At 41.7% G+C, this 23,929-nt stretch overlaps 1 protein-coding gene across 3 annotated transcripts in view; it reads left to right on the top strand.

The window, feature by feature from the left end:
* Window positions 1-23,929, top strand: part of PRR16 (proline rich 16) — a 391,197-nt gene that overhangs the window by 31,482 nt on the left and 335,786 nt on the right. The window contains exon 1 of one of the 3 annotated variants that reach the window (XM_056537362.1): window positions 6,707-6,726. The exons of the other annotated variants lie outside the window; for them this stretch is intronic. The gene's annotated coding sequence lies outside the window, so the exon portion shown is untranslated. Of the gene's footprint in view, window positions 1-6,706; window positions 6,727-23,929 lie in introns of those variants that run through there. 3 annotated transcript variants of the gene reach the window in all.

The raw sequence follows: 23,929 nt of genomic DNA, 5'->3' as shown, positions 1-23,929 counted from the left end.
ATATACAACAACACAGCAGTATAAGAGATCACGAAAAATTTCATTAACAAAGTCTTGGAAGACGGCAGGGGCGTTGCACAGGCCGAAGGGCATGACCAGATACTCAAAGTGTCCATCTCTAGTGTTAAATGCCGTTTTCCATTCATCCCCCTCTCTGATGCGGATGAGATTATAAGCACCTCTTAAGTCCAGTTTGGTAAAGATGTGGGCACCTTGGAGGCGATCAAAGAGTTCAGAGATGAGGGGTAGGGGGTAGCGGTTCTTTACCGTGATTTTATTAAGACCGCGGTAGTCAATGCAAGGACGTAGAGAGCCATCTTTTTTGGACACAAAGAAAAATCCGGCTCCGGCAGGAGAGGAGGATTTACGGATAAAGCCCTTTTTTAAATTTTCCTGGATGTATTCAGACATGGCAAGAGTCTCTGGGGCAGACAGAGGATAAATTCTGCCCCGGGGTGGAGTAGTGCCCGGGAGGAGGTCAATAGGACAATCATAAGGCCTGTGAGGAGGTAGAGTCTCAGCTTGTTTTTTGCAAAAAACATCCGCAAAGTCCATATAGGCCTTAGGGAGACCGGTTACAGGAGGAACCACAGAGTCACGGCAAGGGTTACTGGGAACCGGTTTTAGGCAGTCCTTGGAACAAGAGGGCCCCCAACTCTTGATCTCCCCAGTGGACCAATCCAGGGTTGGGGAATGAAGTTGAAGCCAGGGAAGTCCAAGGAGAATTTCGGAAGTGCAATTGGGGAGGACCAAAAGTTCAATCTTCTCGTGATGAGGTCCGATGCACATTAGAAGGGGCTCCGTGCGGAAACGTATGGTACAGTCCAATCTTTCATTGTTTACACAATTGATGTAGAGGGGTCTGGCGAGACTGGTCACCGGGATGTTGAACCTGTTGACGAGAGAGGCCAAAATAAAATTTCCTGCAGATCCGGAATCCAAGAAGGCCATAGTAGAGAAGGAGAAGGCAGAGGCAGATATCCGCACAGGCACAGTAAGACGTGGAGAAGCAGAGTAGACATCAAGGACTGTCTCACCTATGTGCGGAGTCAGCGTACGTCTTTCCAGGCGGGGAGGACGGATAGGACAATCCTTCAGGAAGTGTTCGGTACTGGCACAGTACAGGCAGAGATTCTCCATGCGGCGTCGTGTCCTCTCTTGAGGTGTCAGGCGAGACCGGTCGACCTGCATAGCCTCCACGGCGGGAGGCACAGGAACGGATTGCAGGGGACCAGAGGAGAGAGGAGCCGGGGAGAAAAAACGCCTCGTGCAAACAGAGTCCATATCCTGGCGGAGCTCTTGACGCCTTTCGGAAAAACGCATGTCAATGCGAGTGGCTAGGTGAATGAGTTCATGTAGGTTAGCAGGAATTTCTCGTGCGGCCAGAACATCTTTAATGTTGCTGGATAGGCCTTTTTTAAAGGTCGCGCAGAGGGCCTCATTATTCCAGGACAATTCTGAAGCAAGAGTACGGAATTGTACGGCGTACTCGCCAACGGAAGAATTACCCTGGACCAGGTTCAACAGGGCAGTCTCAGCAGAAGAGGCTCGGGCAGGTTCCTCAAAGACACTTCGAATTTCCGAGAAGAAGGAGTGTATAGAGGCAGTGACGGGGTCATTGCGGTCCCAAAGCGGTGTGGCCCATGACAGAGCTTTTCCAGACAGAAGGCTGACTACGAAAGCCACCTTAGACCTTTCAGTAGGAAATTGGTCCGACATCATCTCCAAGTGGAGGGAACATTGGGAAAGAAAGCCACGGCAAAACTTAGAGTCCCCATCAAATTTATCCGGCAAGGATAGTCGTAGACCAGAAGCGGCCACTCGCTGCGGAGGAGGAGCAGGAGCTGGCGGAGGAGATGATTGCTGAAGCTGTGGTAGTAGCTGCTGTAGCATCACGGTCAGTTGAGACAGCTGTTGGCCTTGTTGCGCTATCTGTTGTGACTGCTGGGCGACCACCGTGGTGAGGTCGGCGACAACAGGCAGAGGAACTTCAGCGGGATCCATGGCCGGATCTACTGTCACGATGCCGGCTGGCAGGTAGTGGATCCTCTGTGCCAGAGAGGGATTGGCGTGGACCGTGCTAGTGGATCGGTTCTAAGTCACTACTGGTTTTCACCAGAGCCCGCCGCAAAGCGGGATGGTCTTGCTGCGGCGGTAGTGACCAGGTCGTATCCACTAGCAACGGCTCAACCTCACTGACTGCTGAAGATAGGCGCGGTACAAGGGAGTAGACAGAAGCAAGGTCGGACGTAGCAGAAGGTCGGGGCAGGCAGCAAGGATCGTAGTCAGGGGCAACGGCAGGAGGTCTGGAACACAGGCTAGGAACACACAAGGAAACGCTTTCACTGGCACAATGGCAACAAGATCCGGCAAGGAAGTGCAGGGGAAGTGAGGTGATATAGGGAAGTGCACAGGTGAACACACTAATTGGAACCACTGCGCCAATCAGCGGCGCAGTGGCCCTTTAAATCGCAAAGACCCGGCGCGCGCGCGCACTAGGGAGCGGGGCCGCGCGCGCCGGGAAAGGACCGACGGAGAGCGAGTCAGGTACGGGAGCCGGGGTGCGCATCGCGAGCGGGCGCCACCCGCATCGCGAATCGCATCCCGGCTGGAGGCGGTATCGCAGCGCCCCGGGTCAGTGGATCCGACCGGAGCGCTGCAGTGAGGAGAGTGTAGCGAGCGTTCCGGGGAGGAGCGGGGACCCGGAGCGCTCGGCGTAACACCGGGGTCCATTGCACAGGTGTACCAAAGTGGCTGGGGTGGAGCTGCATATTCTTGGACATTAATAAACCTGAATTGGATGCTATTATCTGTCTTCTCCTGTTGTAAATGGCAATGCGTGTTATTTGTTCTGCCTCTGGTACTGATTTTGTACAGCATTGCCCTCCTGATTTGGACCCTTTGACATGTTTTCTAGTTTTCTCTGTAACACTCTGTTTGGTTTTGACCCTGCTTGTCTGACTTCCTATATACCCCTGCACACTGAGTCCAATGTAGGGGCTGTCGCCCAGTGGGGGGGCCACCGTTTGGAGTGAATCATCCAAGCATGTAAGAATAGTGGCTAGGGCCAGTCTAGGGCTGCACTGACATGACAATTTTGCTTGTTGCTAATTTTTTTATAGCATTGGTTGTACTTTGTCTATGTGTCCTCGCAAAAATTACTGTGTATACTAACATTATTCAAGTCTGGTATTGCTTGTAAAAAATTATTTCCAGTTCGTAACATGAACTTGTCAGGATGAAGTTTAGGACATGAATATCAATTATGTAAAGCATAGATGTAAAATGAATTTATAATTCATAGAATCAATTTAAGGTCCAATAGAAACCTTTACTGAGGCCAATAACCAGAATGTGTTTATTTACTGCTCTTTCTTAATATTTTTCTCTTTTGTTTCACCTAGTCAGACTCACTCAGGGGGCATCCTAAAGTATCTTCGAAGGCTTTTATCTACACTAAACCTCTCTGTTCTTCTGTTTGTAATTATTAAGGGCACTCTCAAGGAAGATGAAATAGGACTAGCTTTCAACTATAGTGCTTAGTAATAACATTTAACAGGATTTGCAAGCATCAGTATCTAAGACGTGAAATGTTTCTTATTGCTCTACTACCTGTAATAAGTAATGGTGTCAATGCCAAAGTGTTAGAGTTTGCCCTTTAGATTGAACCATACATTTTATATGTAATGGGCATTTTTATATACTTGGTATAAAATTTATATTCTGCCCTTACATGTAGGCGATACAAAAAGAGCAGTCATGTTGTATTATCCTCTTGGTTACTCACTATATATCTAGGAAATTATGTAAGAGAATATATGCGTTATATAGGTAATGGAATTTTTGTGAGACGCTCAAGTCATTATTAAACAAACAGGAAAATGTTGCATTCCTTACTTGAATGTCTTGTGTGTGACTCTTCCTAATCAAGTCATTGATGTCTCGTATGTGACTCTTCCTAATAACAACGGTACTCTGGATTTCTATGGTATGCTATTTTCAGTCTCCGGTTTAAAATAATCTTGTTAACCCTAGATGCACTGATGTTAGTGGATGTCAGTCGCTTCTGAGTCCACCACTATATCAGAACACTGGAATGAATGAATATAAACGGCTATCCATATATAGTATAATGAGTTCTCTGACCAATCCAGGGGCTTTATTCACTGTCTGCGGTTCCAAATTTGAGCTATAACATAGCAGAATTAGAACATACTGTACAAAATTATTTTTTAGAGCAGGTATAAAAATAAAAGATTTTTTTGGTCTGTAGCTTATGACAGGAGAGACACTAACAATGTACAATGTGTTATAACCTCTGTTAGCTGTTAATGCAGAACTACTTTTGTGGGTGGAAAGATAACACCCATCTGGGCTTAGGGGCCTGGGGAAGCTCAAAAGGTCCCCTTTCCCCCACAAAACCAGGCCAAGAACACAGGCCACATTGACTTCAATAGCCTGAGTGTAGTCAGCTAGTGACTATGCTCAGGTCATTTCCTGAATGTATACTTGTACACCACTCTTTTGAGTCAGAGTTAAAACTGTATAGCTGCACAAATGTAGTTAACTCATTATACTTAGACAATTGAAGACAATAGGGCCGCGTATGTTAGTGCACCTATATGTTGCCATCCCATTTTGACAGGTTGCCAACATATATGTGCAATGGAGGGCACAATCCTAATGTGAACTTTGCCTTATTGAGGCAAAGATGAAGACAGATTATTAGTAAACTCACTGAGGGATCAGGTTACGCCTGCTGCCTATAAAAGCGTAAGGAGATAGTAAGGAGAAGTAAGGAGCAATGAGCCTGTTGGCAGTGAATTAACAGTGTAGCTTACAGTGCTATACTCTTTACATGACTTCCATAAAAGTCAATATGAGTTAAATAAAATATATAAAACAGCCAGGTTTTTCTTTTGGCTTTTAGACCATCTCTGATTGTTAAAGGGGGTTGGGAAGCCCTCAGATGTGGGTCTTAGAGGGGGAACCTGCACATAAAAATCATTCATAATTCACAGGATCATTAACATTTTCAGCAATGGTTTGCACAAGCAAACAATGACTCGCCAGAGCCTTACCAGCTTCTATGATGTTCAGACCACGGCTTACAACAAAAGCATCAAATTGTAAGTTGTTTGCTTGCCTAAACCATTGTTGAAAATGTTAATACCCCTGAGAATTGTGTCTGATTTCTATGTGGAGTTTCAGCAATGGTTTGCACAAGCAAACAATGACTTGCCAGAGCCTGACCAGCTTCTGTGATGTTCAGACCACGGCTTACAACAAAAGCATCAAATTGTAAGTTGTTTGCTTGCCTAAGCAATTGTCAAAAATGTTAATGTCCCTGAGAATTGTGTCTGATTTCTAAGTGGAGTTTTAGTGGAGCTACATGCCAGGGCTTTCTTTATCTTTGAATAAAAAAGTGCACAAACATTGAATTTAAATGTATAACCTGCACATATCCAAACATTTATGGCAATGGATATGCCATACATGTTAAGAGGGGCACACCCCTTCAAGATTGAGTCTAAATGCACTTTCACTTACTCCTCATCTTCTATTCTTCTATTTGTGGCATCTAAGGATTTAAAAGAATATTAGATGACCTGTATGTTCTTTGTGTTTTCAGTCATACTTTTCCTTTTCCTCGAGCAGTATAGATCTTAAAGGGGTTCTCCACTGCCTTAACCTACTTGTGGCTAGTGTTGAGCGGCATAGGCCATATTCGAATTCGCGAATATTCGCGAATATATGGACGAATATTCGTCATATATTCGCGAATATTCGCATATTCGTTATATCCTCGTTTTATTTTCGCGTGTGCGAAAATACGCGTATGCGAAAATTAACATATGCGTATTTTCGCGTATGCTGGAAACAGAGAGGGGTGATCACTGTGATGTGTACTGTGAAGAAAAAAAAAACAAAAAAAAACCGAATATTCGTAATTACGAATATACAGCGCTATATTCGCGAAATTCGCGAATTCGCGAATATGCGATATTCGCGAATAATATTCGAATTGCGAATATTCGCGAGCAACACTACTTGTGGCAGTTAGTACTGTATGTGGTGTTTTTCTTACCTTGGTTCCAGACCCGGAAGCTGGTTTCTTCATTTGATTCCTGCCTTGCCTCGACCACTTTTTTTTCATCGGGACGTCACCGTGGAGGGTGGTGTGTGGGAGGCCGGCCTGCTCCTCACTCCGTATGTGCCCGCCTCCCATGCGACTGAATCCTCTGGCGTCATAAGCGCGCACCTCCTTACTTTCAGCTTCCTTTAAATGCGATGCGGATTGGGCTGCTTTCGGCGAATCGGATTCCGTGATGGGCGCATGCACAATTCGTCCTCACTAAGGAGGGTCATCTGCACATGAGCCATTGTGATGTCCCGAGGCTGACATCACAATGGCACATGCGCAGATGACCCTCCTGAGTGAGGATGAACTGCGCATGCGCCCATCACGGGATCCGATTCGCCGAAAGCAGCCCAATCCGCATTCAGCTTAGAAGAAGCTGAAAGTAAGGAGGTGCGCGCTGATGACGCCAGAGGATTCAGTCGCGCGGGAGGCGGGCACGTACAGAGCGAGGAGCAGGTCGGCCTCCCACACACCACCCTCCATGGTGACGTCCCGATGGCAAGAAGGCAGCAGAAGATTAAAAAAAGTGGTCGAGGCTAGGCAGCAAGCAAATGAAGAAACCAGCTTCCGGGTCTGGAACCAAGGTAAGAAAAACACCACATACAGTACCGTGAGCAACCGGAAAGAAAAGCCATAATAACATATAGCCACAGTACTAACTAACTGCCACAAGTAGGTTAAGGCAGCATGTGTGGAGCATTAATGTACGCCAGGTGCAGCTGGTCGGCATTTTCCGAGATGTCTTCACCTTTTGATAAATGTCAGATAATGTTTAGGCACGACTACTGGATGGTTTCGCAGATTTGTGCAGCAGGCATTCAAAATATATTTAGCCAAAACAGCATGATAAATAGCCACTCAAATTCGCACACCCAGCATGGATGCATTTGATAAATAGCCGCTCAAATTTGCACAGCAGGTCTGAATGATAAACCGCAGATCTATACTGGGCTACTGGGAGGCCGAAGAGGGACAACTCATGCATATACTGAACGCAAGCTGCAAATGTGACACTTGCAGGAAATGCTATCCTTGTTTCTTGGGAAAAAAAAATTATTAATTAAATTATTAATTAAAAATTAACCCTGGCCGTGCTACAACAAAGTTGGTTTGTGCTGTTTTCTCCTTATAACATGAACAAAAAAGCCAAAGTCAATTAGATCACCATTTGATCATTTGCCACTGTGTAATGTTTCCCAACCAGGGTGCCTCTAGCTGTTGCAAATCTACAACTTCCAGCATGCCCGAACAGCCTTTGGCTGTCCGGGCATGCTGGGAGTTGTAGATTTGCAACATCTAGAGGTACTCTGTATGGAAAACACTTGTCTGATGTGTAAGGCACACTTTGCCCCAGCATAAACAAGCTGACCTACTAGATTAATCAGGAATTGATAAATGTGGAGTACACTTGTCAGTGTGTCTAGCTCGGCTGCCTGCATGTGGTCCCGGATGTGATTGCCATTGCGCAAAACTGTGTAGCTTTTTCAAAAGTCGCACGTCATAAATTAGTGGGTAACCCGTGCACCTATGGGCCCGTTCACACTGCCGGCGTGCACTACTAAAGGGAGCTCTGTCGGCCAATCTGTCAGAAGGATGGGAAAAAAATACTGCATGTTCTACTTTTTTTTCCCGCTCAACTCCTGTAAGATACTGGACACCTGACCCAAGTCATTGGGACCTGGCGGGTCAGTTGTGACCCGTTCAGTGTCTGTTTGGTGCAAAAAACAAAAAAGACATTGTGTTGGAGCACCACGGCAGTGGGAACTTTTCCTGAGAAACCACACCCAAACCACACCCACAAAATGTACGCTGGATTTGCCGGCGCACAAGGTTGCACCATAAATATAGTGCTGTCCTGTGCACAGCGACTTCACAAATATATGGGCTGACTTGGTCCTTGATAAATGACCCCTCTAGTTGGTGACATTTACCCTCACTTATTTACCCGTATCCAACGACAGGAAATGTAAATATAAGTCCCTATACTGTATCGTCTAGATTTAAAAAAAAGTCAATTATTCTAAAGATTTATCTACGGAAAGATCGTTTTGAATGCCTTGAATAAGATATCATCAAAGCTGCCAAGTAATCCCAAATCATGTGAAAGATTTAGGTCAGACTGATAGGTTTTCAGAAATAAATTTAGAAACTTAAAAGGATATACAGTACTTAAATATCACAGATCTCCTCCAGCTAAACACAAGACTTAAGCTTTCCTATTATCGCCTGACAACAAGCCACATTGTACTGAACTATGAGAAGAGCGTCAGTCACTAAGAGTCCCAGACACTGATCAAAAAGAGGGAACATTAAAATTCATAAATCTTAATTTTTAATTGTAGCTTCCTAAAAGCTCCATTTACTGATCTCCTTAAACAAAAGGGAAAAAGATACATTTGTCTTGTGTTTTGTTTTGCGTGAATGTAATGATGAGTGCGCCCGGATCTTTTGTGGAAAAATAATATGAATTGGTGTATTGTCAGAATTGCTGTGCACATCATTTCTTAAAGAAATTGGCATGCATAAATCATCTACCTGCACGTTCCAGCTTCCTTTAAATCTCTGCTGCTATATATAGAAGTAAACAAAGGAGAACCACTTTGCTGCTCTCAGAATGTGACATGTCATTTCACTCTAAGTATCACCTGCCATTAACTGATAAAACAGGACACTCGGCCTGGTTACCCAGCCTGATGCAAATCCATCCTTACAATATAAACATTCATATCACTGGTTGCAGGAAAGACGTTGAAGAGAAGGCACAAATGCAGGAATCTAAACACCTGCGTACAAAAAGGAATCCACATAATTGTTCTTAATCATCTGTACCTGGAAAAATAAAATTGCTAATGTGACAGTAAATATTGAAATTGCAAAGAACACATTGAGGGACATTTATCAAAACCTGTATAGAAGAAAAGTTGCCTAGTTGCCCATAGCAACCAATCAGATCCCTTCTTATATTTTTGACAAGGCCTCTGCAAAATGAAAGAAGCGATCTGATTGGTTGCTATGGGCATCTAGGCAACTTTTCCTCTGCACATGTATTGATACAGGTTTGTTAAATGATTTCTTTCAAAAAAACATGCGCATGCTGCCTCCTTAACTCCTTCAGGATGAAGGGCATACCTGTACGCCCCTCGCCCGGTCCCGGTGTTTAAAACCGGGTCACGCCATGACCCCACATCACACCGGGTCGGTCCCGGCTGCTAGTCATAGCCGGGACCCTGGGTTAATAGCGCGCGGCACATCAAAGTTGACCGCCACGTCTGAAAGTGAAAGTAAATGCTTCCCGGCAGCTCAATCGGGCTGATTGGGACATCGCCATAAAATCGCGATGTCACGATCAGCTAGGATGCGAGCGGAGACTCCCTTACCTTGCTCCGTCGCATCCGATCGGCGTTTGATTGCTCCAAGCCTGAGCTACAGGCTTGAGCAATCGAGCCCCTATCTCGATGATCCATGCAAAGCTATGGCTTTGCAGGGATCAGGGTAAAATATCAGTGTGTACAGTGTTATAGGTCCCTATGGGAGCTATAACACTGCAAAAAAAAAGTGAAAAAAAAAGTTAACAAAGGTCATTTAACCCCTTCCCTAATAAAAGTTTGAATCACCCCCCTTTTCCCATAAAAAAAAACTGTGTAAATAAAAATAAAAATAAACATCTGTGGTATCGCCGCGTGCAGAAATGTCCGAACTATAAAAATATATTGTTAATTAAACCGCACGGTCAATGGTGTACACGCAAAAAAATGCCAAAGTCCAAAATAGTGTATTTTTGGTTACTTTTTATATCATGAAAAAATGAATGAAAAGCTATGAAAAAGTCAGATCAATACACAAATGGTACCAATAAAAACTTCAGAACACGGCGCAAAAAATTAGTCCTCATACCAGCCCGTATGCGGAAAAATAAAAAAGTTATAGGGGCGAGAAGAGGAGAATTTTTAACATATACATTTTCCTACATGTAGTTATGATTTTTTTCCAAAGTACAGCAATATCCAACCTATATAAGTAGGGTATCATTTTAATCGAATAAGATAAGGTGTCATTTTTACCGAAAAATGCACTGCGTAGAAACGGAAGCCCTCAAAAGTTACAAAATTATATTTTTTCTTCAATTTTGTCGCACAATGATTTTTTTTTTCCGTTTCGCCGTGGACTTTTAGGTAAAATGACTAATGTCACTGCAAAGTAGAATTGGTGGCACAAATAATAAGCCATCATATGGAATTTTAGGTGCAAAATTGAAAGCATTATGATTTTTAGAAGGTGATGAGGAAAAAATGAAAATGCAAAAATGGAAAAACTAAAACAACTAAAACTTTACTTACCTAAAACTTGGTCCGCTCAGCCTCCGATATCACAGTTCCCAGTCTCCTCTATGCTTGACTACCTGGTGCTGTGGTCTAATACATCAGAGGGCCGCTTAGCCAATCACTGGCGGAGGTTGGACACCGCTGTAGCCAGTGATTGGCTGAGCGGCTGTATCCTGTATTGAGTGCCAGCACCAGGTAGTAAAGTTCACAGGAGAGCAGATGCTGGAGTTGGTGCCAGACATTGCTGATTAGCCAATCCCTAGCTGAAGTGGGGTCCAGCCTTAACCAGTTATTGGCTAATTGGCACTTTGATGTATGGAGTCCTAGCACCAGAAAGTGGAGCACAGCAGAGACTGGGAGCAGTAACAAGAGAGGCTACAGGGACCAAGTGAGAGGTAAGTAAGTATAGCTTTTTTTTTTGTTTAAGGAGGCAGAGTGGGCTTGTTTTTAGAATAATCTTTTTCACCAAACAACTTTAAAACTTTGTTCATATTGATACAAGTTTGCATTTCCTTTGTTCCTTGTCATAAAAAGGATCTCACAAAAGAACTGTCAAGACTGTCATGACTAGTGTTGCTCGCGAATATTCGCAATGTGAATTTTAATTCGTGAATATTCGCGAATATAGCACTATATATTCGTAATTACGAATATTCATTTTTTTTTTTTTTTTTTTTCACAGTACACATCACAGTGATCATCCCTCTCTGCTTCCAGCTTGTGTGGTGTAAAGAAGGCTCTAATACTACTGTGTGAGACTATGCTAATTTCCGCATATGCTAATTTTCACATACGCAAATTTTCGCATATGCGAAAATAAAACATGAATATGTGAATTTAGCGAATATATGACGAATATTCGTCCATATATTCGCGAAATATTGCGAATTCTAATATGGCCTATGCCGCCCGACACTAGTCATGACCCCATTAACAATTAAATCCATCACCACCATATAAACAGTGCCGAGCTGAATCATGGCCCAAATTTACAAAAACTAATTGATAGACAGGTAGACTACAAATGTGACAGATTTACCAGTTTGTGTATGCTGTTTGAAAAATCTGTAGTACCTATAGACTTTCTAGAAATACACAAAAGAGCGCTCCATAGCGTAAACCAGAAAGGCACAGGGAATCGCTTAATCTGACTTGCTCTTGCCCCAAATTGTTGTGCATACACAACAATGGCAAAAGGGTCTCCTGCAGTCCTCCTTTCCGTATATGGTGATTCAAAAGTGGGTTTGCTTCACGAAAGGTACGCAGAATTATGCAGCACTAGATGGACCAACAAGGATGGACCAGCATGCTGGTCCAATAAAACTTCCTTTGTTAACTTTCCTTCTTGTTGGTCCTTCCAGCGCCAGATGATCTTGCGTCTTTTTCCTGAAGCAAACCCATGATTGATTTATACCTTCTAGCAGGGCTCAAGTCCTGCAGGAATGTGTGGGAACAAAGTTCCTGCACTTTTTCCACAGCAGGAACACAGTTCCCATTAGCAGGATTTCTGCAGGATCAGCCCTTTTGTTGAAATTTTGGGTGAGTTCCTGCCCTTTTTTTTCTCAGGACTTGACCCCTGCCTTCTAGTTTAAGTTTACATTGTCTATTGTAACTTTAGACCAACCACTTTTTAAACCACTGCTTTAAAAATGTCCACCTTAATTCTGGTGCTTTTTGGTGCCTGGAGTTGCATTGAAGCCATGCACCTTTTTCAAAAAGCCACATTCCCTTTCTACAAGACCACACCCCCTCTTTGGTCATGTCACACAAGTATCTAAAAAAGGTCTAAAGCACATAGTTAATGTGATGCAAAACATGTACATTTATTTGTTTGTTTTTATGCTGCAAATTGCACGTTTGCAACAGTAACTCTGGCTCACTGTATTTCTAAATTAAATTTAAATGGATATCATATAATCTTGCTAGTTGCAAAGGGGTTACCCTGAAGTCATATCTGTGTCCACCTGACTGGGTGATTAAATACGTCTATGTTCATATTTAATGGCATCATGAGGAATATGACTGATGATAGAAAAATATCAACTGAACACATGGGAACACAACCTAACATGATGTTTGGGAAGGGGGAGACCTTTTTGATGTGTAACATGTTAACAAAGTCTCCCAAAAACTGGCTTGATAGACAGATACATAAATATTGACCGGTACCTTCATTAAAAAAGACTAGTAATGCTACCTCTTACTGTTACCTATTATGACCAATTACTGTCTGGAACTATACAGTATACTGACTGTTTGTCAAGTTGTTTGCTTGACTAAAGTTCCCCCCTGAGTACAGTATCCCACATGGCTTTTCAGTTTATCAGATCACCTTGACTACTTGTCTTGCGAGTGACTGAAGAGCAATTGACATTTTGGATACATGCTGCTAACAAGGATTTTCCCTTGTATGTGTCAATCAAATACTTCTACATTTGGGGGATGTGCTTCAGACAAAAAAACTAGTCTATATCAGAAATAAGAAAAAATATAGCAAAATATCAACATTTTCCCATCCTGGGTAAAAAAAAGCTAAGAAAAAATAACAACAACAACAACAGACAATTAGTTCTTATTTGATGTCTTCTTTGCTTGGACCCATCATCTTTAATGTTTTTGGCACTTTTTGGCCCTTTTTCAAACTACTGGGTGAAAAAGCCAGTATAAAACACAGGACTGCACTATTACTGGAGAATGTCACAAAACTCTTTGCTGTTAACATACTGCATTTGGATTAAAACAGGTATCTAAGTTTAGAAACCTTGCACTGTGTAAAAAGTTTAGGCAAGCTACGTGAATACCATAGTGTGCCACAACTGTTTATTTGGAAACTGCACCCGTAACTTTTATGTGTGTTTGCTGTGTGATACAATAAAGGATGTGGCATGGTTTGGCATGCTAATAAGTTAATAGGATCAAAAAAACAACACTTCCCTGTTATCACAGACTATGTGTTTTAGCTATCATTGGTGGATAATGGGTCATAGCCATCATTAACCCCTTAAGGACCTCCTTGCATTTAAAAAATCATAACTCTTTCAATTTTGCACCTAAAAATCCATATGATGGCTTATTTTTTGCGCCACCAATTCTACTTTGTAATGACGTCAGTAATTTTGCCCAAAAATCTACGGTGAAACAGAAAAAAAAATCATTGTGCGACAAAATTGAAAAAAACCCGCAGTTTTGTAAATTTTGGGGGCTTCCGTTTCTACGTAGTACATTTTTTGGTAAAAATTACACCTTATCTTTATTCTGTAGGTCCATACAATTACAATGATACCCTACTTATATAGGTTTGATTTTGTATTACTTCTGGAAAAAATCATAACTACATGCAGGAAAATTAATACGTTAAAATTGTCATCTTCTGACCCCTATAACTTTTTTATTTTTCCGTGTATGGGGCGGTATGAGGGCTCATTTTTTGCGCCGTGATCTTAAGTTTTTAACAGTACCATTTTTGCATTGATAGGACTTATTGATTGATAAAAAGTGACCAAAAATGCACTATTTTGGATTTTTTTTGCGCGCACGCCATTTACCGAGCAGTTTAATTAATGATATATTTTTATAATTCGGACATTTCCACACGCGGTGATACCATATATGTTTATTTTTATTTTTATTTACACTGTGTTTTTTTTTTTTATTGGAAAAGGGGGGTGATTCAAACTTTTAATGGGGGAGGAGTTAAATGATCTTTATTCACTTTTTTTTTTTCACTTTTTTTTTGAAGTTTTATAGGTCCCATAGAGGCCTATAACACTGCACACACTAATCTTCATCATTGATCACTGGTTTTTCATAAGAAACCAGTGATCAACGATTCTGCCGCATGACTGCTCATGCCTGGATCTCATGCACTGAGCAGTCATTCGGCGATCGGACAGCGAGGAGGCAGGTAGGGGCCCTCCCGCTGTCCTGTAAGCTGTTCGGGATGCCGCGATTAGCCGCGGCTATCCCGAACAGCCCGACTGAGCTAGCCGGCAACTTTCACTTTCACTTTTAGCCACGCGGCTCAGCTCTGAGCGCATGGCTAAAGGGTTAATACCACGCGGCGCCGCGATCGGCGCTGAGCGCTATTAGAGGCGGGTCCCGGCTTCACTATGACGCCGGGCCCGCCGTGATATGACGCGGGATTACTTTGTAACCCTCGCGTTATATCAGGAGAGCAGGACCAAGGACGTACCGGTACATCCTTGGTCCTTAAGGGGTTAAAGTGTATCTCTTATGAATAGGATATTTATGTCCCTATACAGCAGTGCAACATGGAGAATTTCTCCTCCCAGCGAGCTGTTAAGACAGATCCATCCCCATTTGGTATGACAGGTGGTGCTCTATATCTTTTAGTCTTTATTTATGTTTGCTTGCTGGATGGCAGGACAGTGAAATGTCTATAACATTTTTAGCAAAGTTGGGGGTAACATAGTAACATAGTTCATAAGGTTGAAAAAAGACCATCAAATTCAACCTATATCCATAATGAGTCCCTACTGAGTTGATCCTGAGGAAAGCACAAACCTCTCATATTAGAGGTAAAAATTCCTTCCCGACTCCAAATATGGCAGTCAGAATAAATCCCTGGAGCAATGTTCTGTCCCTATAAATCTAGTATCCATAACCAGCGATGTTATTATTCTTCAAAAAAGCACCCAGACCCTTTTTGAACTCTTTTACAGAATTCACCATGACCACCTCCTCAGGCAGAGAATTCCACAGTCTCACTGCTCTTACAGTAAAGAACAGCATTTGTGCTGGTGTAGAAACCTTCTTTCCTCTAGACGTAGAGGATGCCCCCTTGTTATAGATACAGTGCTGGGTATAAATAGATCATGGGAGAGATCTCTGTACTGTCCCCTGATATATTTATACATAGTTATTAGGTCTCCCCTAAGCCTTCTTTTTCTAAACTAAATAACCCTAATACTGATAATCTTTCTGGGTACTGTAGTCCTCCCATTCCCCGTATTACCCTGGTTTCCTTTCTTTGAACCCTCTCTAGCTCCACTATATCTTTCTTGTAAACTGGTGCCCAGTACTGTACACAGTATTCCATGTGTGGTCTGACTAGTTATTTCTGGTAGAATTATTTCCTTGTCGTGGGCATGTATACCCCTATTGATGCACCCCATGATTTTGTTTGCCTTGGCAGCTGCTGCCCGACACTGGTCACTACAGCTAAATTTACTGTTAACTAAGATTCCCAAGTCCTTTTCCACGTTAGTCGTCCCAAGTGTTCTCCCATTTAATACATAATCCCAGCACGGATTTTTCTTCCCCATGTGCATTACCTTACATGTATCAGTGTTGAACCTTATCTGCCACTTCCCAGCTCAAACCTCCAACCTATCCAGATCCATTTGTAACAGTACACTGTCCTCTATTGTGTTTACCGCTTTACAGAGTTTAGTATCATCTGCAAAGATTGCTACTTTACTATTCAACCCCTCTACAAGGTCATTAATGAATATATTAAATAGGACAGGACCCAAGACGGACCCCTGTGGTACCCCACTAGTAACAGTCACCCAATCAGAATAAATACCATTAATAACCACCCTCTGTTTCTCATCACTGAGCCAGTTACTTACCCACTTACACACATTCTCCCCCAGCCCAATCTTTCTCATTTTATGCACCAATCTTGTATGTGGAACTGTATCAAATGCTTTGGAAAAATCCAGATATACGACATCCAGTGATTGCCCCTGGTCCAGTCTGGAGCTCACCTCCTCATAAAAGCTGATCAGGTTAGTTTGACAGGACCGATCCCTCATAAACCCCTGCTGATATGGAGTCATACATTTATTTTTATCAAGATAATCCAAAATAGCATCCCTTAGAAAACCCTCAAACAATTTATATACAACAGAGGTTAAACTAAAAGGTCTATAATTCTCTGGGTCACTTTTTACCCCTTTTTAAATATTGGCAACACATTTGCCATGCGCCAGTCCTAGGGAACAGTTCCTGTCACTATAGAGTCCCTGAATATTAAAAATAGGGGTCTGTCTATTACATTACTTAAAGGGGTATTCCAGGAAAAAACGTTTTATATATATATATATATATATATATATATATATATATATATATATATATATATATATATATATCAACTGGCTCCAGAAAGTTAAACAGATTTGTAAATTACTTCGATTAAAAAATCTTAATCCTTTCAGTACTTATGAGCTTCTGAAGTTAAGGTTGTTCTTTTCTGTCTAAGCGCTCTCTGATGACACCTGTCTCAGGAAACGCCCAGTTTAGAAGAGGTTTGCTATGGGGATTTGCATCTAAACTGGGCGTTTCCCGAGACAGGTGTCATCAGAGAGGACTTAGACAGAAAAGAACAACCGTAACTTCCGAAGCTCATAAGTACTGAAAGGATTAAGATTTTTTAATAGAAGTAATTTACAAATCTGTTTAACTTTCTGGAGCCAGTTGATATATATATATATAAAACGTTTTTTCCTGGAATACCCCTTTAAGTAATGTAATAGACAGACCCCTATTTTTAATATTCAGGGACTCTATAGTGACAGGAACTGTTCCCTAGGACTGGCGCATGGCAAATGTGTTGCCAATATTTAAAAAGGGGTAAAAAGTGACCCAGAGAATTATAGACCTTTTAGTTTAACCTCTGTTGTATATAAATTGTTTGAGGGTTTTCTAAGGGATGCTATTTTGGATTATCTTGATAAAAATAAATGTATGACTCCATATCAGCAGGTGATTTGTCTATTTTGATTTTTTTGTAGGCGGCACTGTACTTCTTCCTGGGTTAGACAGGTGAACTGTACTGGGGAGTATACTTTATCTCGCTGTATTTCCCCTGGCATTTCATTTTCCTCTGTGAATACAGTGGAGAAGAATTTGTTTAATATATTTGCTTTTTCCTGATCCCCGTTTATAATTTCTTCCTCATCATTTTTTAAAGGGCCTACACTTTCATTTTTTTACCTTTTTACTATTTATATAGTTAAAGAATATTTGGGGGTTAGTTTTACTCTCTTTGTCAATGAGTCTTTCTGTCTCTATTTTTGTGGATTTTATCCGTTTTTTACATATTTTATATTTTTCTCTATAGCTTTTTAATGCTTCTCCACTGCCGTCCTGTTGCAGTAGTTTAAATGCTTTATTTGTGTCATTTATTGCCCCTAATGATCTTATTCATCCATATTGGTTTTCTTTTATTTCTGACCCTATTATTCCCATAAGGTATATACATCTTACAGTGAGAATTGAAGATATTTTTAAAAGTCTCCCATTTAGTGTCAGTATTCTTGTTTTTTGAGGACATTATCCCATTTTATATTGTTAAGGGCTTCTCTGAGTTGATTGAATTTTGCTTTCCTAAAGTTCATTGTTTTTTAAATTTTTATCTCCATATATTTCGACCCATAGTGACTCTACATTATCGTTTCCCTCCAGTATATCCTCCCGCAGTGCGGCCTTCAGACTGGACTTTACATAAAGACAAACTCCTCCCCCTTTCCGTTTTGTCCAATCCTTCCTGAATAGACTATAACCCTGTATGCTGACAGCCCAGTCACAGCTATCGTCCAACCAAGTCTCTGTTATACTCACTATGTCATAATTCTCCTCCGACATCAACCACTCCAGTTCGTCAGTTTTATTGGTCAGACTTCTGGCATTAGTCAACATTCAATTCAATGGTGTATGTTTTTTTTTCCTATGATGCCTATCCCTATTAACTATTCTAACCCCTCCCTCCGCTTCACCCCAGGTGCATTATTAAGTCCCCCCTCTCTATGTACACTATCTTTCCCCACTATGTTGTAGGTTCCCTCCTCCCCAGTCCCTAGTTTAAACACTCCTCCACCCTTCTAGCAATCTTCTCCCCAAGCACAGCTGTACCCTCCCCATTGAGGTGCAGCCCATCCCTACAGTAGAGCCTGTAACTGACAGCGAAGTCAGCCCTGTTCTCCATGAATCCAAACCCCTCCTTCCTACACCAGCTTCTGGGCCACTTGTTTACCTCCCTAATCTCCCGTGGCTCATGGTACAGGTAATATTTCGGAAAATATTACCTTGGAGGTCCTTGTCTTAAGCTTGCGCCCAAAGTCCCTGAAATAATTTTTAAGGACACTCCACCTACCTCTTACTTTGTCATTGGTGCCAATATGTACCATGACTGCTGGGTCCTCTCCAGCTCTACCCAGCAACATGTCAACCCGATCCGTGATGTGCTGAACTGGAGCGCCAGGAAGACAAGACACTGTTTGGCGATCCCGATCTTTGTGACAGATCACCCTGTCTGTCCCCCTAATAATTGAGTCCACCACTACCAGTACCTGTCTGGCCTGCCCTGGACTCCTCCCTCCTTACTGGAGCAGACACCCCCTGCTCCAGTACTGCTAGCTCTGAAATGGCATCCCCCTCATCTGCCAACCGGGCAAACTTATTGGGGTGTGCCAGTTCAGGACTAGCCTCCCTGACACTTTTCCCTCTACCCAGTTTTCTAACTGTAACACAGCTAACTGCCTGACTGTTCTGCACCTCCGTCCCACTATCCTCCCCCACCTCTACCCCAGAGAGTACCTGCTCAGTGAGCAGGAAACTCCTCTCCATGTTGTCAATGCATCTCAGTGTTCCCAGTTGCTCCTCTAGATCCAGAATCTGGACTTCCAAATGAACAACTTGCACACATCTCGCACAACAATATGCACCCTCAAACTGCTATTCAAGGATTGCATACATTGTGCAAGATGTACACTGATCTGCATTTTCCAACATCAAGGCCATACTAGATTTGGGGATTTCAAAAATTAACAGTACAAAAAAAATCTAATATTTCAATCAAACTCCCTGAATTTAAAGTCCCTTAATTTTAAGTCCCTCTCCCTTTTATACTTGCACTCACTTGTATACTTCACACTCTTGTATACAGAAACACAATCGCTAGCTCAAACAATCGCTAGTGTACTTGCTTTTCTATTTACCACAATCCACCTCTCTCTTCTACTGCGTGGAAGGGAATGCAAATGGCTACTGGAAGTGAATGCAAATGGGTACTTATATTCAATAAATTAATTTATAAAGTATATTCTTCCTTCTCAGATGAGGAGGATTCTAGTCCAAACCTGATTGATAATGATAAAATCTCTCATCTGAGCAATCTGGTGAAGGCCACCCCAAAGGACGAACATGTCTTCAACCTTAGGGGACTAGGACCTTTTAAAGTGCTATCCAGCAAAAAGGACCTTTCACTAAATGTGCCCAGGCTGTGTGATAACATAAAAAATCCTATACTTACTTCCTTTGCTCCCTGCAGTCTCGTCATCACTGTCTCCTGTGAGAGTTGTTTCCCAGTTCTGCAGACATTAGGCCGCATTGCTCCTCACCCAATCACTGGCTGCAGTGGTGTCCGGGATCAATGGGAGGCATTATGCTATTTTATGTGATTGTGGCCAGTTTTATATTTGGAAGACGATAAGACCATTATTTAAGTGTTCCGGAAAACACGGACACTCTGTTAGATTGCGTGTGGGAGCACCAAAATTAGGCACACTGGTGAGATGCACAAAGGGAGAGATTTTAAATGTATGCAGTTTTTGGGAATTAGATAAGGTGCATTTGGTCACTGCAAAGATCGGTATAAAGAGTTACTAATAGAAGAAATGGAATACATACTGAGGACAAAGGCTCTTGGCCCCCCTGAGGTTAAATAAGAGGAGCAATATGAATATTTTTTCTTAATGTGATTGTTTTTTCTAGTATGACTCATTATAAAAAGGGCTTGTAATATCTCTCCACTTGTTTGGTTTCTATCGTCATTACTAATTTTAGAATAATAGGCATTATAATATCTGTTTGTAACATGTTAACATTTTAATTTTTTTGTAGATCAGGTGTGGGCACTAGTCTTGTTTTGAGGCTGTGAAGAAGTTACTGGTTTAGCAAAACAATTGTTACCTGTGTGTCCTACCTGCATTTATTATAGAAAAGTTGAACTGGACTAATGGTTCATTCACACCCCAATACAGCATTGCATCCCATTCATCCCAGTCACTTTCATGACTCCGTCCAGCTCATTCAAATGAATAGGGTATGGCGCGGGTCCGGCGGGTTTTGATTGTGACTTGTTTCCCTTAGACTCTTTAGCTGCACAAGGCTCCCTCCCTTATTTTAAATTCAGGTTTTGCAGCAGGGAGAAGGAATTTCATTTATATATAGTGCTGCTGAAGGGACTTAGGGAACAAAGTCTACATCATAAGCTGTGTTTCCGATGAGAGAAGGACATTAGACATTATGGGGGAGATTATCAATGTGTGTTTAGCTACACATGTTTATGAAACTAACTTAGCAGGCTCAAGATAGGTGTATATGTGGATAATTTATCAAACGCTGCACCCAGTGTGATAAATTTGTGGCGCACACTTGTGTGGAATTTTTGTAGCAGTAAGAAAGTATTGTAATTGAATAGATTGCTGGTATTTATTTGCAACATCTGGAACACTCTGCAACACTATTTGAAATATTTTTAGAAAAGTCACACAAGATAAATTTACTACCACTTCAAAGTCAAAAGGAAAAATTGTTCAAGGAAACCAGTTTGTCAATAATCACTTCAGCACAAAAAGTCAAAAAAAAACATCGTTGCATCCCTATTATAGCCTTAAAGGGGTACTCGGCCCCTAGACATCTTATCCCCTATCCAAAAGATAGGGAATAAGATGTGTGATCACCGGAGTCCTGCCGCTGGGGATTCTCGCAATCTCTCCTGCAGCACCTACTTGTCATCAGCTGCACGGAGTGAAGATCGATCATTGCTCCGTGTCTGATGACTCCTGATACAGGTGCCGGAGTATCATGACATCACAGCTCTGCCCCCTCATGATGTTCCGCCCCCTCAATGCAAGTCTATGGGAGGGGGCGTGGGTGCGGCCTCCACACCCCTTCCCATAGACTTGCATTTAGGGGGCAGGGCATGACATCACAAGGGGTGGAGCCATGACATCACGATTCTCCAGCCCCTTTATTGTGAGTCATAAAGGCACAGAGCAATCTTCGCTCCATGCAGCTGATGACAAGTAGGTGCTGCAGGAGAGATTGTGGGGTCCCAGCGGCGGGACCCCCGCGATCAGACATCAGACAGACAGGATAAGATGTCTAGGGGCGGAGTACCCCTTTAAGTTTGCCTTTATTTGCTTTATATTTGTTTGTTATGCTTTTATTTTTGCTGATCTGTGTAATTCGCTCTTAATTGTCCGTGCAATTGGTATATTCATTTGTATCTTAATTCTTTTATATAAAAAAAGAGATTTGATAAAAATAACAATAATATTAAAATGCTTCATAAATCTCCCCCTATAACTTTTATAACTATTGTTTACATTATTACTGTATTAGGTGCCGCAATCTTTTGTGTCTCTGTGCACTGCGGATGAGAATATAAGAGATAAAGAAATTAATACAAGTGAACTATAATATAGTGTCATGCTAGCAATTATATTATATCTCTGGGATCACATACTGTACAAGTTGCTATGGTATCAAAAAAAGTAGATCAATGGTTGATAAAAAATATCAGTAGCAAGGTATTATATGTTTACTCACAGGATTGATTTATGTGATCCTGTACATACATAAATGAAGGAAAGTAACGCTTTTTACTTCAAAGCATAGGTTTTTCATCACCCAAACAAATAACATGCCCTCCAAAGCATATGAATGTATGTGCATTAAAAACAGCCTATATACGGTAACCAGCTGACAGATGAGGCCCATTAAAGTGTCTGAAGATGGAATTAATTGAATTTAGTGAGACATGTGGACCACCAGCTCCTAAAAATGACCTGTTCCCCTCTAAATACACAAAAATCCTACTTAATCCAGCATAGTTTTGGCTTTTGCACATAAAGAACATGCCGTTTCTTTCTAGAAATATTGTCATTTCTAGTTGTTTCTCTAAGGTCCACATACCAGCTACTGTCTGCCTGAACAGATGCCAAACTGCATAATGAAAATCTTTAAAAATGCCAGCACATACAAAGCTCTCCAAAGACGTTCAGATTTACTGTCCCTAGCAATTTCACTAAGAACTGTTGTGATCTTTATTGCACATTGTAGCCTTTAAGGCATTTTTATGAACATCCTTTCTTTTTTTTTTTTTTCTTTTTTTTTTCTTATTGCTTTTGGTATTGAAATTTGAAATCCATTTGAATGTAAATTATTGTAAATATTTAGAAAAAGACAAATAAATAAATAATTCTATATATGAAGGAATATGGACTCGTAGTTATCAAATATATCTCAGAATCACTTCGAACATCATGTTATGTTCACGTACCAGAAATATGGATTCTTCAAGACATAATCTCTATGTCACTTGCTAGACTGGGATGTAAAGTATAAAGGGATCTTCTGGTCTTCAAAGAAGCATGCTCAGGAATGGCGCTATGGTGTAGAACAACAGGCAGGTGTAGAATAAGGCTGGGATCACATATATCAGTTTTCCGGCAGCAGGCATCATACCAGGGAAAATAAGGCTGGGTTCACGTATGTCCAGCATCCAACCTGGTGAACTCAGCCGATATCTCTTTGCAACTGATGCCACAACTGATGACAAGTTGTCATCAGTTGTATGGCATCTAGCATCCTTTGTTTCTGGACGTCGGACAGGGGAACACAGCAAGCTGCGTTCCCCTATCCGGTGCCCTCTGGCCTGTCCAACCATCCAGCGTCAAAATTGAGATGCTGGATGATTGTGAACTGCCCCATTCAAATGAATGGGATCAGTTCTAGCATCAGTTTCCTCCGGTGCACGCCAGAGGGAAACTATGCCGGACACCTGATGTATGTGATACCCAGTCTTAGGCTTCTAGTCTGTTATATCCAAACATTTTTGTTTGTAACCACTAGGTCTGAGAAGGTGTGATTCTAACCATGAATGGATGTCATGGTGCTTTACTAGTGACTATGTTAATGATTTATACAAGCATCTAGAAGCAGCATTCTGTAGTGACATGCAATACCAATTGGTTTGTGCTTAGTTAGGCCATCATTTGTTTTTCAACAGGGAAATAACCCAAGTAATTAAAAACTGTGTAACAATTTAAGAATGCGCAAGATTTATAACAGTGCCTCAGGCTGTTTAGAAATCTGGTTTAAAATTAGTGATAAGTTGGCTTAGTTTTTGGCACACATCTGGTAATGTGTGGCATATTTTTGCATATTTAGGCCATGTCCATTTTCAAAAAAGCTCACCCTTTATCAAGCAGGTGGAAAAGTATTTAAAAAGTGTCCAAAAAACACTAAAATGTCATGTAGCACTATTGTGCTGCAAATTGCTCAAGATTTTTGGGGCAGCCATTATTATTTATTCCTCCATGTGTACTGGAAAAAACACAGGTGTTGTGTCAGATGTTTTAACCTTCACAGACCCCCTTAAACCAAATAAACAACAAATACACAGCATACATGGAGACTCTTTGTTGGA

This window comes from Hyla sarda, chromosome 1, assembly GCF_029499605.1.
Source record: "Hyla sarda isolate aHylSar1 chromosome 1, aHylSar1.hap1, whole genome shotgun sequence".
Classification (NCBI taxonomy): Eukaryota; Metazoa; Chordata; class Amphibia; order Anura; family Hylidae; genus Hyla; species Hyla sarda.
Note: the sequence above shows the minus strand (reverse complement) of the source record. Positions and strands in the feature narration are given on the sequence as shown.